The sequence below is a fragment of the Scylla paramamosain genome, chromosome 30 (genome assembly GCF_035594125.1).
Source record: "Scylla paramamosain isolate STU-SP2022 chromosome 30, ASM3559412v1, whole genome shotgun sequence".
Taxonomy (NCBI): Eukaryota; Metazoa; Arthropoda; class Malacostraca; order Decapoda; family Portunidae; genus Scylla; species Scylla paramamosain.
Genome location: NC_087180.1, coordinates 12,139,115 through 12,155,459, shown reverse-complemented (window position 1 = coordinate 12,155,459; position 16,345 = coordinate 12,139,115). Strand labels below are relative to the sequence as shown.

The 16,345-nt window shown below is 40.3% G+C and overlaps 1 long non-coding RNA gene across 1 annotated transcript in view; it reads right to left on the bottom strand.

Moving 5' to 3' along the window:
- Window positions 1-1,122: 1,122 nt before the first annotated feature.
- The window catches only part of LOC135115844 (uncharacterized), a 35,586-nt gene continuing 20,363 nt past the window's right edge, over window positions 1,123-16,345 (bottom strand). Inside the window, exon 3 of the long non-coding RNA XR_010276071.1 lies at window positions 1,123-1,585. This is a non-coding gene — a long non-coding RNA (uncharacterized LOC135115844). The remainder of the gene's footprint in view (window positions 1,586-16,345) is intronic.

The window sequence follows — 16,345 nt, the reverse complement described above, 5'->3', positions numbered from 1 at the left end:
CTTACTGTAATGAGCGAACTTGAGGGGAACGAGCCGCCGCCTGGGTGGGTCCTAACTCCTGCCTCGTTGCCGACAAACACACGCACACACACACGCACACACACACCTTGCTCCTCCCACGCCTCAGCCTCGCCCGCCACTATTAGGCTCCTGACGCCGAAGATTAGCCGCGGTGAAGGGACAGTAAGTTGTACATAATTCAGACTCCAGCGTCCCCTTCAGCAGCTGGGAGTGGGGCGGCGCGGCGCTGTGATCGTGGTGGAGAGCGACGTCAGGCGGGCGGCCGTCAGTGGCTGAGTTGTTCTCAGCAGCCGTCACCTCCGACCGTCACCACACAACACACCTCACTGCCCCTCCTCCTTCTCCTCTTCCTATTCCTCCTCTTCCGCCTACTCTTCAATACCTGCCGGTGCCTCTGGTGGTGACAAACGTGACGGCATTCCCTCCTGCCCTTCTTTCAGGTGACTCAAGTTTTGTTAGAGTGTGTGTGTGTGTGTGTGTGTGTGTGTGTGTGTGTGTGTGTGTGTGTGTGTGTGTGTGTGACGATGACTGAAACTATGCATGTTGCAGAAAAAAAAAGAGTAAAACTTGTAGCAATAATCTAATACCAAATACTTGCGGAAGAGACAAGATTTATGGCGTTCAGTGGCATGTTGCATTCAAGAACAAGAAAACAAGACACGAAAGTTCTGTCTAAAAACGTCAAACTATGTTGTCATCACTCGCTGCCTCCTCCACCTCGAAAAGAAAAAAAAAAAAGAAAGAAAGAAAAAACAAAACAAAACCAAGCGGGGATACAGTGTTCAAGAGAACTCATTCGTGCCGAAGGGAGAATAAATCTAAACTATTTACAAGTAATCTAAACTAAAACCAAAAAATAAGTAAAGAAAGCGAATAAAAACGCTCCGATGGAAAAGTTCTCTTGTAGTCAGTTTATCACGTTTAATTTCAAAATCCCTTAGTCAGAGTTAGTGAAGTTTTGATTATCGGCAAAAGTTTATTTTCGAGAGCATGCGATGATTCTAACTCTAAGCTAACTATTACAAGGGACATTTTTTGTGCATTAGTTAACGGAGAGGGAGAGAGAGAGAGAGAGAGAGAGAGAGAGAGAGAGAGGAGAGAGAGAGAGAGAGAGAGAGAGAGAGAGAGAGAGAGAGAGAGAGAGAGAGAGAGAGAGAGAGAGAGAGAGAGAATATCATTATCACACAGCCATTTCAAAAAGTTCACTGCTCCTGGTGGTTCGTGAGGGTAAGCGATAACACCAGATAAACAATTTGCAGGTGTGTGTGTGTGGGGGGGGGGCAGGTGTGCGCACAAGACACATACATACACATACACATATAAAAAAAAAAAGAAAAACACACATCCTAAGCTTCTATGAAATGTGTGTGTGTGTGTGTGTGTGTGTGTGTGTGTTCCTAGCTGTGTGTCTGGTCTCTCCTCACCAAGACTGGACCACAATAAGAAAAAATGAGAGTAACAGAAATGGAAGAGCAGAGTGTTAATTTACTAAAGTTCTCCATGACATATTTGGTGATGACGTTACTGTGGAGAAAGCCCCTGATTGTCTCCTCAAGTGGTGCACCTGAAAAACAATGAAAATGAGTGTTAGTTTACCTTTATTATTTTTTATTGACTATATTACTGGTCATTACATTTTATAATATTAGGATCGTTACAATTATCATTATTATTATTATTATTATTATTATTATTATTATCATTATTATTATCATTATTATTATTATTATCGTTATCATCATCACAAAACTGAGTACAAAATTCAAATGGACTTCCCTCATTATTTTCATGACAGAAGCGTCTTTATTGTTTTGCCCTCGGCGCTCACTCGGCCAGATCCTCTTTTTATACTCTCTCTCCCTCCCTGTGTGTACGTACGAGTACTCTCTCACTCTCCCTTCCTCTCCTGCACGTCCTCCCTTCATCCCTCCTTCCTCCCATACCGACCCCGGACGCAACACCAACCACTATCTTTTTTTTTTTTTTTAATCCTCATCTCACCTCCTTGCCCTAACACCTGACGCGCAAACACACACACACACACACACACACACACACACACACACACACACACACACACACACACACACACACACACACACACACACACACACACACACACACACAACGCATTCCTATTCACGCGTCAATCTTCAGCGATGGATTCATCTCCAAGTTCCAATTCAGCATCAGTTACTAGACGTGTTGGTTCCTCACTTACAAAACAGACGCTTAGAAAAATGCATTTTGCTCACCGTTAGGAGGGAAAAAAAAAAAAATATTGTCCTTTACACTAATACAAACACGATCTTGCTCCAAAAAGTACAATGATCTTTATACCAATACAATCAACATCTTACTGCAGAAATTACCATGAACTTCCTTTTTTTATGTAACAGGATCACGGGCAAATAAAATTTTGAAGAAAAAAGGCCGACTTAAGTGCCACTTCCCAAAGTGATGCCAGATAGAAAAAAACACAAAACAAATAATAGAGGACAAGTGTCTCGAAACCTCCCTCTTGAAAAAGCTGAAGTTATAGGAAGGAGTAAATACCGAAGCACCATCTTACTGCAAAAAATATTATGGACTTTATACAAACAAACACTTCATTTATTATCTTCATTAAAAAAATAAAAAATAAAAAAATTATATATATATATATATATATATATATATATATATATATATATATATATATATATATTATATATATATATATATATATATATATATATATATCGTATTATTATTCTCCTAACGTACAAGTAAACGGAATATCTTATTTCTACTTACACTGCCAAGTAATTGCAGGAAAATCTTGAGGTAAGTCGGGTATTATTACGAGGCTCAGGGAGTGTTTAAGGAGGGTTCTGTGTTATTACTCTTATACTTCATGTTTTTCTTTCAAGGAGTGACGTGAATATCGTCTTATCAATCAATTCTTGGTTAAATAAGATGCTGTAATATAAAATTGAGATATCTTCTCCCTGCGCTACATTTCTGTGTCTCTTCACTGTTTTCAGTTATTTTATTTTGCACCAAAGTTAAGGAAATAAATGACGTAAACTGTAGGTGGGTACATGTAATTATTCAACACACTTTCGTCTTCCATAAGCCACTCTGTGATGTGCACACGCGTTAGGAGAGAACGAGCACGAGGGAACGAGTACAACAGTGTGTGTGTGTGTGTGTGTGTGTGTGTGTGTGTGTGTGTGTGTGTGTGTGTGAAAGAGAATATATTAATGTCACTCGGTGGAGTTTTTTTTTTTTTTTTCATCGTAAACTTTTGACTTAAAACGTGAGACTTTTATCCCATCTCCCAATTCTAGGAAAGTTGTAAACAACTGACGGTGAAAGTGAGCCGCAGGCAGACAATAATATTAATTCAGTAAATAAGCAGAAAAAAAATAAATAAATCATTAACATTTCCTTCACCAAACACATCATTACCATTATTTCCTTCATCAAACATCCGATATAATTTTGAAAGTTATTATTTTGAGTTAAATACAAATCAGCAGAGTTACATTATCCCTCAAAGCATTACAAAATAAACCATCAACACCTCAACATTAAAACCAACAGGGAACATTTTGAAGGTCAAGATGCACATTAATTTTTCATGGGAAGAGAAACTATGTAATGTCAGATGAAATACATTAACCTGTTATTTACCTTCTGGTTTAGGATGGGGTGATCTCACGGGCGTAGAAAATGTAACTGATAATTGAAGGTAAGCTACGGAAGAGTTGTTAAAAATGCCAGTGCTTCGGAAATGCCTGCATCTTTTACTGGATCGTATTTTTCAGAATATTCCCTGCAACAAGGCGGAGAAATTTATGGGAATTCTGAAGCGATGACACAAAAGGAACAGAAAATCCGAGACACATGAACACTTACGAGACTCATAGGAAATAACACCGACATGACTACTGGACAGCTTTGTTAGTCAGTCGTTCTCTTGCTTGTTTCTCGTCTCGTTAATCCCAACAATAATAGTTATTTGTTCATTTAGTTAGTCAGTTTAAATAATTGATTAATTGGTTAGATATCTAGTTAATTAGTTAAGTAATTAGTCATTTAGTTAGTTAACTAGTTAGTAAATTGGTTAGTTAGATTATTAGTTAGTCAACTAGTTGGTTAGTTTGTTTGTTAGTTAATAAGTCAGTTTGTTAATCGGTTAGTTAGTTTGTAGGTTAATTATTTAGTTAGTTAATAGGTTAGTAAGTTAATTAGTTATTCGTTAATTAGTTATTCAATAAGATAGTTACTCAGTAAGTTAGTTAACAGGTTAGAAAGGTGATTAGTTTGTTAGTTAGTTTGTTGGTTAATTAGTTAGTTAGCTAACTATTTTGTTCGTTGTTTCTCATTCAGTTTGTGATCAATATCAAAGTTAGTTGTTGGTTAGTTATTAGTTATTCTACTGACTTCCTTGTTCAGTAATATCTTCAGTACTGGAGTGTTAGTTTTAGTAAGTGACCTGTTAGTAAGCCTGTGGATTGTGTTTCACTTAATGTAAGTCATCAATACCGAAGTGTTAATTCCATTGAAATTAATTTGTTACTATTTTGTTGATTGCTTCTAATTAATGTATGGCACCACTGCACACATGTTAGTTATTAGATCATCTGTTACTATCATTCTGTTTGTTGTTTCTCGTTTAGTTCATGCCATCAGTACACGTTAGTTATTAGTTATATATTCTATTTGTTGTTTGTCATTTAGTTCATGCCATCAATAATAAAGTTGCTTATTCTGTTCGTTGTTTCTCGTTTAGTTTGTCACAAAAGTCATTTATAAATGTTAGCGTGGTTCACCAGTAACTCATTACCTTCTCCATGAAAAAGAGCATGGCGTTACTCTGGTTAGGAGCACTGGGCCTTGTTAACCGTAGGGAGGTAGTGTTGATGACTGAGTTTACGGTTCACAGAGACTCTTATGAAGGTTACTTGAGATTACGTTAGGATAAGATAGGTAAAATTATAAAAGGATAAGTTAAGTTAGGTTAAATTAAAATAGGATATGTCAGGTTATTTTAGCTTAGATTACGTTAGGTTACAATAGGACAGATCGTTACGTTAGGTTAGGTTAGGATTGGATAGATTAGGTCAGCTAGTATCATGGTTTAGCTTTGGTTAGGTTAGATCAGCTGGCGTCACAGGCTAGGTTACGTTAGGTTAGAGCAGGATAGGTGGAGTCACAGCTCTGGTTAGGTTAGGTTAGGATCGTTAGGTAGATATACAAGCGATAAGATATGTCTCTCTCTCTCTCTCTCTCTCTCTCTCTCTCTCTCTCTCTCTCTCTCTCTCTCTCTCTCTGTTTTATTAATACGGGATATAAATACACGAGAGAGAGAGAGAGAGAGAGAGAGAGAGAGAGAGAGAGAGAGAGAGAGAGAGAGAGAGAGAGAGAGAGAGAGAGAGAGAGAGAGAGAGAGAGAGAGAGAGAGAGAGAGAGAGAGTCTGATATCAAATCCACAGCAAGACGGAAATCCGCTGTTTGGTCTAAGGGTCTTCAAGAAACAAACACTTATATAAAAGCAAACGTGACTTCATAATAATATCGGAAGGAAAATAGTAATGAAAGCTAAAAAAAAGAAAAAAAGAAAAATAATAAGCGCAAGAGGCAAGAGAGAAGCGCCGCCATTTTGTTATGCTCGAGCCGGTTTTTATATTACGTGTCTTTGGCAATCTCCTTTCTTCTCTAAGCACTTTATTTTTTTCCCTGCACCATCTTTTTTTCCTCTAAGTATTCTTTTTTCTTTCAACTATATTATCTTTCTCTCTTTCCTTCTATTTTCCTACTTTTCTTACTTTTCTTCTTCTCCCTTTTCTACTTTGCTTCTATTTCCCCCTTTCTTTCTTTCTCTTGTAAATACTATTCATTATTTCTCTTAACATCCTATACATCCTTTCAACCTCTTATTTCTTCTTCTCTTCCTTCTCCTTTCCTCCTCCCTTTCTATTCCTTGGTCTGATCTTCTTTCCTTCTTCTCCATCTCTACTCTCTTTCCCTCCTCATTTCTCCCTTGATTTTTCACTTCCTCCTCCATTTTCCTTCCTTCCTATCCTTGCTCCCATTTCCTCATCCCTGTGTTTCACCTGATTTCTTTTACTTTATTTTCCTATCCACGTATTTTTTTTTCCTTCCCTTCTCTATCCCTTCATCCTTCCTATTCGTTATTTTTTTTAACTCATTTTATCCCTTTTCTCAATTTTCTTTCCCATCCCTTGCGTAATCTTCCTATTCATGCATAAGTTTCAAAATTGTGACATAAAAGCCTTCAATACAATGATGCAGGTTTCGAATGCTTTTCATTTCTACCGGCACCTCATACTGCATTTCATATCTTTTTGCATTCTTGTTTTTTTTTTTTTTCTTCAACACACACGTTTAAAAATCAAATATTTACGTTTTTATACAAAATTTATAGTGGTTTTAAGTTTCTAAAATTGCAGGCGTATTGTTTTATTTACTTTTTTTTTTTTTAGGAATCTTGAAGGTTTCTATAAAGATTCCAAAACAGGAAAACAAATCAAGCACAAGACATTCTGTTCAATTTACCGATTTCACACTTATTTTTTTTTTTTTTCTACTCCTTTCTTTCAAACACTGCGCTGCAATTCTGAAGTATCTGTAACACACCGGGTGAGCATCGGCAGTCAAGAGTGTCCCACAGGTAACATGCAGGTGACGTGCTATCAGAGGCAAGGCACAGGTGACACTTCGAAATAAGAATCTCACGAGTTATTTTGCAGGTAAGTACTCAAGTCACAAAGTCACAGGCGGACAAAACATGACAGAAAGCAACAGAAAGCAAAGTAATTACCAGGAATTGAAATAGCGATCTGTGTGTGTGTGTGTGTGGTGTGTGTGTGTGTGTGTGTGTGTGTGTGTGTGTGTGTGTGTGTGTGTGTGTGTGTGTGTGTGTGTGTGTGTGTGTGTGTGTGTGTGTGTGTGTGTGTGTGTGTGTGTGTGTGTGTTTGTTTATGAAAAGCATTAAGAATTATTTTGACTATTTGAAACAGGAGAATCAGTAATGACTAGTGTATTAATTATAAGACAAAGGACATGCCAAAGACATTATATATAGTAACAATAACAATAATGATAATGATAATGATAATGACAATAATAATGATAAAAATAATAATAATAATAATAATAATAATAATAATAATAATAATAATAATAATAATAATAATAATAATAATAATAATCACCACTACCAACATCAACAACAAAAAACGATAACAACAACAACAACAACAACACTACTACTACTACTAACAACAACAATTACTACTACTACTACTACTACTACTACTACTACTACTATCACCACCACCACCACCACCACCACCAACAACAACAACAACAACAACAAAGTACAACCATAAGTTCTGTATACAATCATGTTCTAAATGTAATTATCCTATAACCCAACGCTGAGATTTTGTTACACTACATTAACGCAATCCAGTGAACACATTTCCACTGCTACAACTCCTGAAGCCATCGCGGCGCCACACAGCTACTCGCTTCCCGGACATTCTCGTGACTTACTTGACTCTGCCTTTTCTAATCAGTCTGTCATCGTCGGATGTTACACTCGAATGAACCAGTATGCATGTAATCTAACCTAACCTACCATAATTTAGCTTAACTCAATATAACTTAATTTAACTCAGCGACACTTTTCATTCCGATGGATAGTTTCTCAAAATAAAGATGTTACACTAAGATGAAAATATATATTTAACCTAACTTCGGCTAACTTAACCCAACCCAACCTAAACTGATTTTGCTTAAACTAACATTACCTAAACTTAACAAACTAACTTTACCTAACTTAACCTCATCTAACCTAACCCTGTTTAGCTTAAAATCACCTAATCTAACTTAACCTTATCTAACCTAACTTCGCTTAACCCAACTTCACCCGGCATAACGTAACCTAAGTTAATTCAACCTAACAGAACTTCTCACACCACTCAGAAATAACTCTCATAGATTCAGAACAGTTAAAAGCGGCTAACTAAACCAGTAACAACAAGCATCTTTACGTCACCATCTAACACCATTATTTTGGCGTTCTGATCCTGGAAAAGTAACTCTGATCAGGATAAAAGTAAAGTTACGCTGCCTCCCCCGCCACAAGACGCTCGGGAGGGAATCCAACTCGCAGTGTTTGGGCGAAAGGCAGGTGAGAAGTCAGTGCGCCACCCGTCATCGCCTCCTCTCCGTACGTAGCGCTGAGGTGGCCAGGTGAAAGGTAACGCAAAGGATGAGTTAAATAGTAAGTTACGGTGATAATCATGATTGTGACCACAGACTGAGGTGGTGATAGTAGTAGTAGTAGTAGTAGTAGTAGTAGTAGTAGTAGTAGTAGTAGTAGTAGTAGTAGTAGTAGTAGTAGTAGTAGTAGTAACAGTAGTAGTAGTAGTAGAAACAGGGAAGAAACCATCGAACATGTAGCCACGGCATCATCATTATCGGCAACAACAAAAACAACAACAACAACAACAACAACAACAACTTCATACAACCCTGGCACGACATCCGGGGAGGCAACCATTCCACAGGGCCCCGGAGTCTGCATAAAGGTAAGCCAAGGTCTGCCTACGAAGGACAAACGGAATCAACACATCTAATAACAGTTTTTCACTCGCCCTAAAGTTAACACGGCCTCGACCAGCACGCCGGCAACGTATCCTTGAATATTTGATGGGAAATCGCATTCAACTTTTAATAGTACATGTTTTGGCCTTATTCACTTTTATATGCTTACACTACCGGCGACTCCGGAACTGTGAACTATCCTCAGGAACGCTGAAAAAAAGGTTTGAAAAAATCATCAGCTTTGAAATCTATCGGAAAATATTTGTTGGTAGAATGTTTGGGCTTCTTCATCGCTTTAAATGTTGGAGGCATCGCGGCCACTCACGGATGCGCTGCAGCTGTTCAAGGAAAAAATATATGCCACATCATTGCTTCTTTATCTTAGGAGTTTAACTTGTCATTACGTATGAGCTACTAGGGAGGCTGCCGCGCACGCATGTATACCCATACGTCCTCGTAGACACACACACACACACACACACACACACCAACAACACAACCAAAAACTCACAAAAAGTCAGCAATGAGAAGAAAATAAAGAAGAAAAAAGATCACCTTCCTTTCCGTCCTTTCCTCTAATTCACACACACACACACACACACACACACACACACACACACACACACACACACACACACACACACACACACACACACACACACACACCGGCCAGCCCTTCAGAAACACCTGCCCGCCTCGTTATCAAACATTAAGCCAACGCCTCACCGTGAGAGAATTAATGTATTTGCATAATCACATGCATGATCATATTAACACGGCCGTAGCAAGGATTATATAAGGTAAATCCCATTCACAATATTAATAAGAGCTCACCGTCCACGAAGTGTCAATTACTGGCATTGCTGCGTTATTAGTGACCGCTGGCCGAGGGGAGAGAGAGAGAGAGAGAGAGAGAGAGAGAGAGAGAGAGAGAGAGAGAGAGAGAGAGAGAGAGAGAGAGAGAGAGAGAGAGAGAGAGAGAGAGAGAGAGAGAGAGAGAGAGAGAGAGAGAGAGAGAGAGAGAGAGAGAGAGAGAGATATGCTATCCAACACCACCCACTGATGTTAAGAGAGAGAGAGAGAGAGAGAGAGAGAGAGAGAGAGAGAGAGAGAGAGAGAGAGAGAGAGAGAGAGAGAGAGAGAGAGAGAGAGAGAGAGAGAGAGAGAGAGAATGCTATTTAGTACTGCCTATTGCTGATTTCGGAGAACAATTACGAGAGAGAGAGAGAGAGAGAGAGAGAGAGAGAGAGAGAGAGAGAGAGAGAGAGAGAGAGAGAGAGAGAGAGAGAGAGAGAGAGAGAGAGAGAGAGAGAGAGAGAGAGACTCGTATATAAAATGCACACATTTCACCTTACGGGTAAATATTTTTTTGTTTATTCTCTTGTCTCTCTGTCCGTCAGTCTGTCTGTCTATATACTGCAGTTTCTTCCCTTCCCTTTTTTCCATCCCCCGTTTCTTTATCCGTTGTTTACCCCTGTGTTTGCTAGCTGTTCGTTCTTTTCTTCTCCCATTCCTTCTTTTTTGTTTTCCCTTCTTTTCTCCCTCCGTATTTATTTACCTCAATATTTATACCGATCATTATCTAATTTTCATACCTGTCGAATTATTTACCTGTGTCTACCTGTTCCCGAGTTTCCGGCGCGTCTGTTTATGGAGTCAAGCGTGTGGTTTACATATGTCTGTCTGTCTGTCTGTGTGTGTAGCTGTGTGTCTGTTAGTGTGTCTGAGAGGCCGAACATGTCAGAATGTCATTATCGGATTTCTGGAGAGTTTTCATCATCGATAATTATGGACTCAACTAATTAAATTGTTGAATGAAAAAGAAAGGGGGAAAAAAACTTGATGACTGTGCTGGATGGCTTGTTCCCTTCCTCCCTCACTCCCCTCACTACTCCCTGGCTTGGAGGAGGAGGAGGAGGAGGAGGAGGAGGAGGAGGAGGAGGAGGAGGAGGAGGAGGAGGAGGAGGAGGAGGAGGGGGAGGAGGAGGAATTAAAAGTGGTTAAGCCTACGAGGTGTCTAAAAAAAAAAGATTAAATAAATCACATCAACACACAACAATTAATGCCAAAATACGATCAAAATCTATTCATCTTTTTCTTTTACTTTTCCTTCATCTTAGAAAAGAAGCGAACAGAAGTCAGTAAGGAGAGAGAGAGAGAGAGAGAGAGAGAGAGAGAGAGAGAGAGAGAGAGAGAGAGAGAGAGAGAGAGAGAGAGAGAGAGAGAGAGAGAGAGAGAGAGAGAGAGAGAGAGAGAGAGAGAGAGAGAGAGAGATGGACAAGTAGCAGTACCACCCTATACCTTCCACCCACTAACACACACACTGTCCCCTCACACGTCCCCTCCCATTCCTCTCCTAACGAATCATCTCCCCAAGTCCTCCCCACTCCCCTCAGCCCCTCGCCCCTAGCTGACACCTATTCCCCTCTCGGCTACTTTTGGGGAGCATGGAATAAACAGAGAGAGGTCAGCTGCCCTTTCCTTTGGCTTCTCAGTGTTGGCGCAGAATCGGTCGCCTTCCTCGGGGGTCCTCGCCAGCTCGACACAGGTAGTGCCTTGTCCCTGAATTTGTCAGCGGAGGGAGGGACGCAGGGAGGGGATGGAGGGATGGAGGGAAAGGGGGGACCATCTTTTCTCTCTGTCAGGAAGGATGGAAATGGCGGAGACACTGGGAAAATCTCATGATGGGACGGTTTTTTTTAATTGTTTTCTTGCATGTGACTTTTTTTATGTTTGTCTTTTTTTTTTTTTTTCTCTAAGATTAAGAGTCTGTGTTTATTTTCTTCCTTCTCGTCTTTTTTTTTTATTCCCCGTTCAGTTTAGTTTCCCCGTATTGCCTCCCTGCCCTTCCCTTCCCTGCCCTGCCCTGCCCTGCCCTGCCTCCCACAACCACCATCACAACCCTCACGTTCCTCCTTCACCCCTAGCAGCCAACCTTGCCAATTCCCTTCACCCTCACCCCCTCCAACACCCTTGCTCACACACACAACCACACATTATTTCATGGATCATTTACTGACTCTCTCTCTCTCTCTCTCTCTCTCTCTCTCTCTCTCTCTCTCTCTCTCTCTCTCTCTCTCTCTCTCTCTCTCTCTCTCTCTCTCTAATGAATAAGATAGTACAGGCTCGTTCATCTGTTTCGCCGCCATTCTTTCTTCGATCATAATAAAAGTATAATAGAGGAACTTAAAGCTTCTACTTCTTCTGTGGGTGTGAACAATCTATAAGGTGGAGGGAGGGACGGATGGAGGGATGGAAGGAGGAAGGACCTGGAGAGGAGAAAGAAGGAAGGAGGGTGAGGAAGGAAGGGCTTGGTTCCATCCTTCCTTCCCTCCACAGTTCAATGCATTCTTATCCAAATTATTTAATGAATTACTTTCCACTGTACAACACTTGCATGGCTCTCTTATTACGTGTCATTGTCTCCAAAACACACTGCGTGCGTCCCTTCGTGCTTCTGGGAATGCCCTTTGAAATCCATATATATTTGCACTCCTCTCTTCTCCTATTTACGATATTCAGTTACTATTCTCTTCCTTCACTTACGTCTACCTCTTATTTGGATTTATTTAATGTATACTGACACTTCAGTTCTCCATTTTTCTTATTTATAACGTTCCATTAGCATTGTGTTCCTTCGTTTAGTTCCATAATGCTCATTTTTTCTTTATTTCCCCACGTCTTTCCACACACATATTTCTCCCTCACCTCCACCTACGTACATATTTTCCCCTCCCTCTCTCTATCTCTATCTCTTCTCACATATTGATAATGGCTTCCAACATTTATTTTTTAACATCGCGTGCTGATACAATATTGATGCGGGGTCCTCCTCCTCACATCCTCAAAAAGGAATAAGGAATAAAGAGATAAATTCATAAGTATCGGCTACTCGCCCACCTTCTCGTCCGCCGCTGCCGGACGTGTGTGAGGGACAGAAAGGGAAAACGTCTCGTACTGTACTGTGTCTATGTTATCTGCTTTGATTACTCGTGCAAAGCTTGATCGTGTTTACTCTTAGTGTAAGTGTTTTTAATTTTTTACGTGTGTGCATTCATTATATTTCCCTCGTGTCTGCACTGCTGTGTGTATCAATACAACTTTTGAATTATGTTTTTTACTTCTTTGTCTATATTTGATTTTCTTTCGTGTTTCTATTTTGTATTATTTGAGTTATTCCAACATTCATCAAGTTTTCTTCTCAGTGATAGTTTATTTTCGTCCTTTATCGTCATCGTTTTCTTTTAGTTTCTATAATACCCGAGCCTTTTATTTCTCTTGCTTTTGCCTCTTATTATCAAGTTTTCAGACATTCTTCAATATTTTCCATTATTCTTTACTTCAACTGCCTCTTAACATTTTATCTGTCATGAACTTACATCTAAAAAAAAATTTAACTACCTATTACTTTTATCCTCTCGTTGCTTATCGTTTGGATCATTTCAGCCTCTTATTATTTTACGCATTTCAACACTCGTCCACATTTCAGATTACTCTTCCCTATGTTCATCTATCTTTTTCTTCTTTCCTGTCATCACTTAGATTATCAATATACTATCACTTTTACATCTTACCCTCTTGTCTGCAGCCCTTCCTTTTGCTTCGTTTGTATTACCTCCTATTTCACTACACTGTAACATTCATCAACGCTTCCCAATATCCTTTTCCATAATCAACTATTTCCTCTTTTCATGTCACCAGTTACATGTCACATCTTCCTTTCCGCCACACGTCAGTTTCCTTTCCTAACACAAGCTCTGCCCTCCACGCTTCCTTCCTTTTTCCCTTCCATATATTAGTCCCACAGAGGCACGGAGGGCAGGTACACCCTCTGGTTCACCTCAAAACAAGGCAAGCATTTACCTGGCCGCCGAAATCACTCAGGTAAGGCAAGGATGGTTGATCAATAGGTCCCTTCAATTATCCACAACACGTGACCTCACACCAATGACCTGTTTTTACGGCTCAAGGATATATGCACGTTCTTTATATTATTCTTTTTTATCCAGGATTGGGTGATGATTTATGCACTTCCTGGCCAGGTAACGCGGCGTCCTCTTTAGGAAAGGTCATGTCAGGTGGTCTCCCGAGAAGGTCAGGTCATGTTAGCACGGTGTCTCAGGGTAGTTGGCTGGTGTACCGGTCTGAGGTGGTCCCTGTATGGTGTGATTTAGGGTCTGCCTCTCCTGGTCTGCCTGGCTAAGGGTCGTGTGTTCAAGTGTTTCAGCGTCTTCTCTCCACTTGTTATAACAGTGTTAGTGGAGGGTGATGGGACTTTCAAGGTGTTTCCATGATTCTAGTGGTAGTCTGACATGGATTTCGCATCATCGGTGAGGGAAAATATACGAGAACCTGACTAATTATCCTTGTGGCCTCTGAAAACAGTACTATCTCTTTTTATAACAGCTCCAGTGAAAGTTAACAGGATTTTCAAGAGTGTCCCCATGATTCTAGTGATAGTTTGGCATGGATTTCGCATCATCGGTAGTGAAAAAATACTTAAGAAAATGACTAATTATTATCTGTATGGTCTATGAAAAGAACACATATGTCCATTTCTTGTAAAAACTCCAATGGAAGTTAATGGGACTTTTAAGGATGTTTTCATGATTCCAGTGGTAATTTCATAAGAATTCTGTATCATCATGGGGGGAAAATACATGAAAACCTGACTAATTATCCTTAGTGTCCTCTGAAAATAGTACTAATGAGAACCAAAGCTAAAGTAACCTAACCTAACCTAACCTAAGGGACCCGAAGGCAAGACACGTGGTGGAGCGCTGCGTTATGTGGGTTACGTAACTCGCTACCTTTTCTTTCGCGTGTGTTGATAAAGAAATGAATGCTGACCAGTGTAAAGATAAGACTAGTGATAAATAACGTAACAGATAAGATAGACAGCCTTCATAAGATAACCTTACGTATGCATATAAAAACAATGGATGATGACTTGAACAATGTAAAAACAATAAGAACAAATAAGATGGAAAGTACGTAATATGCTTCAAAACAGACCAGAAAATTATAGAAATATGACAATAAAACCTGCAAAAAGGAAACATGAGACAGACAATCCAAAAAGACAATAAAGGAAAACAACAGCAGCAATGGAAAAAAATAGAGTAAGCGAGGAAATAAAAACGAATTAACGACTGATAAAAGAAAAAAATACTGATGTGTGAAGGAGAGGGAGAGGGGTGAGAGGGAAGAGAATGTATGAGGGGGAGGTTTGAGAGAGACAGATAGATACAGATAAACAGACAGATACACAGGCAAGGACCTACTTCTCTCCTGCCTCTTTCCTTCCTGTGATACCGCGTGAATACCTGCAAACTTCATACCATCTCAAGCCAGTGTTGTCGTGTTGCTTCAGCCTGTGTTCCACTCGTGTTGCGGGCTGGGCGGTGTTGCGAGGTAGGCTGGTGGTGTTACCAAATGTTTCATGAAGTGTTTGATTTTTCCCCTCCAGTTTGTGTTGTAGATTTATCACTGCTTGACCTTCAGATGTTGTTTCCCTTATCATTATGTCCGTGAGTATTGACAGCCATATTGTTTTACTTTGATTAATGAAGGGATGTCCTGTACCTGTCAGGCCTGGTGGGAGTTTTACCTGAGTGTATTTTTTTCTAATTGATTTGGACAGGTGAGGTGAAGCGTGGTCAGGCGAGGTCGTCTTTAGGATATGCCGATATTGTTGTTGATGCGTGTGTTTGCTCTAATGACGCCAGCTTAGTGTAAATAAGCTTACTGTATTAAGATGTTTATTAAGGTCAAAGCTCAGGGATTTTATGTGATTACGAATTATTTTATGTCTAAAACTGTGAGTCTCTTTGGATGTTTTGTTTTCTACCTGCCTGTCTGTCCGACTTTTTTTTTATACTCTCTCTCTCTCTCTCTCTCTCTCTCTCTCTCTCTCTCTCTCTCTCTCTCTCTCTCTCTCTCTCTCTCTCTCTCTCTCTCGCATCCAGTCAGTCACATTTAACCCATATGCAAACCTACACACACACACACACACACACACACACACACACACACACACACACACACACACACACACACACACACACACACACACTCAGACGCCACACCGCCGCCTGTTTGAGTGAGCTGCTGCCTGCCTGCCTGATCGGGGTTTGGCTGCACTGATTCCAATTAACAAGTTTGCAGATTCAGCGAAATTTGAGCGGCGGGGACCCGGGACCAGCTGGCAACCCTCAGCGAGAGAACCTTGCTAGCGCGGGGCGAGTTGTGTTCTTCAAACTTAAATACAGTGCACTATTGAAACTATGGAAGTGTGTGTGTGTGTGTGTGTGTGTGTGTGTGTGTGTGTGTGTGTGTGTGTGTGTGTGTGTGTGTGTGTGTGTGTGTGTGTGTGAGAGAGAGAGAGAGAGAGAGAGAGAGAGAGAGAGAGAGAGAGAGAGAGAGAGAGAGAGAGAGAGAGAGAGAGAGAGAGAGAGAGAGAGAGAGAGAGAGAGAGAGAGAGAGAGAGAGAGAGAGAGAGAGAGAGAGAGAGAGAGAGAGAGAGAGAGAGATACAACGCTGCCAGGAACAGAAACACGATGGCGAAGAGAAACAACCAGCAAAACACACACACACACACACACACACACACACACACACACACACACACACACACAGTACAAATGAAGCTAAGTAGACAAGCAAGAGGAGAACATCAACAGCATTTCCACAACATCCT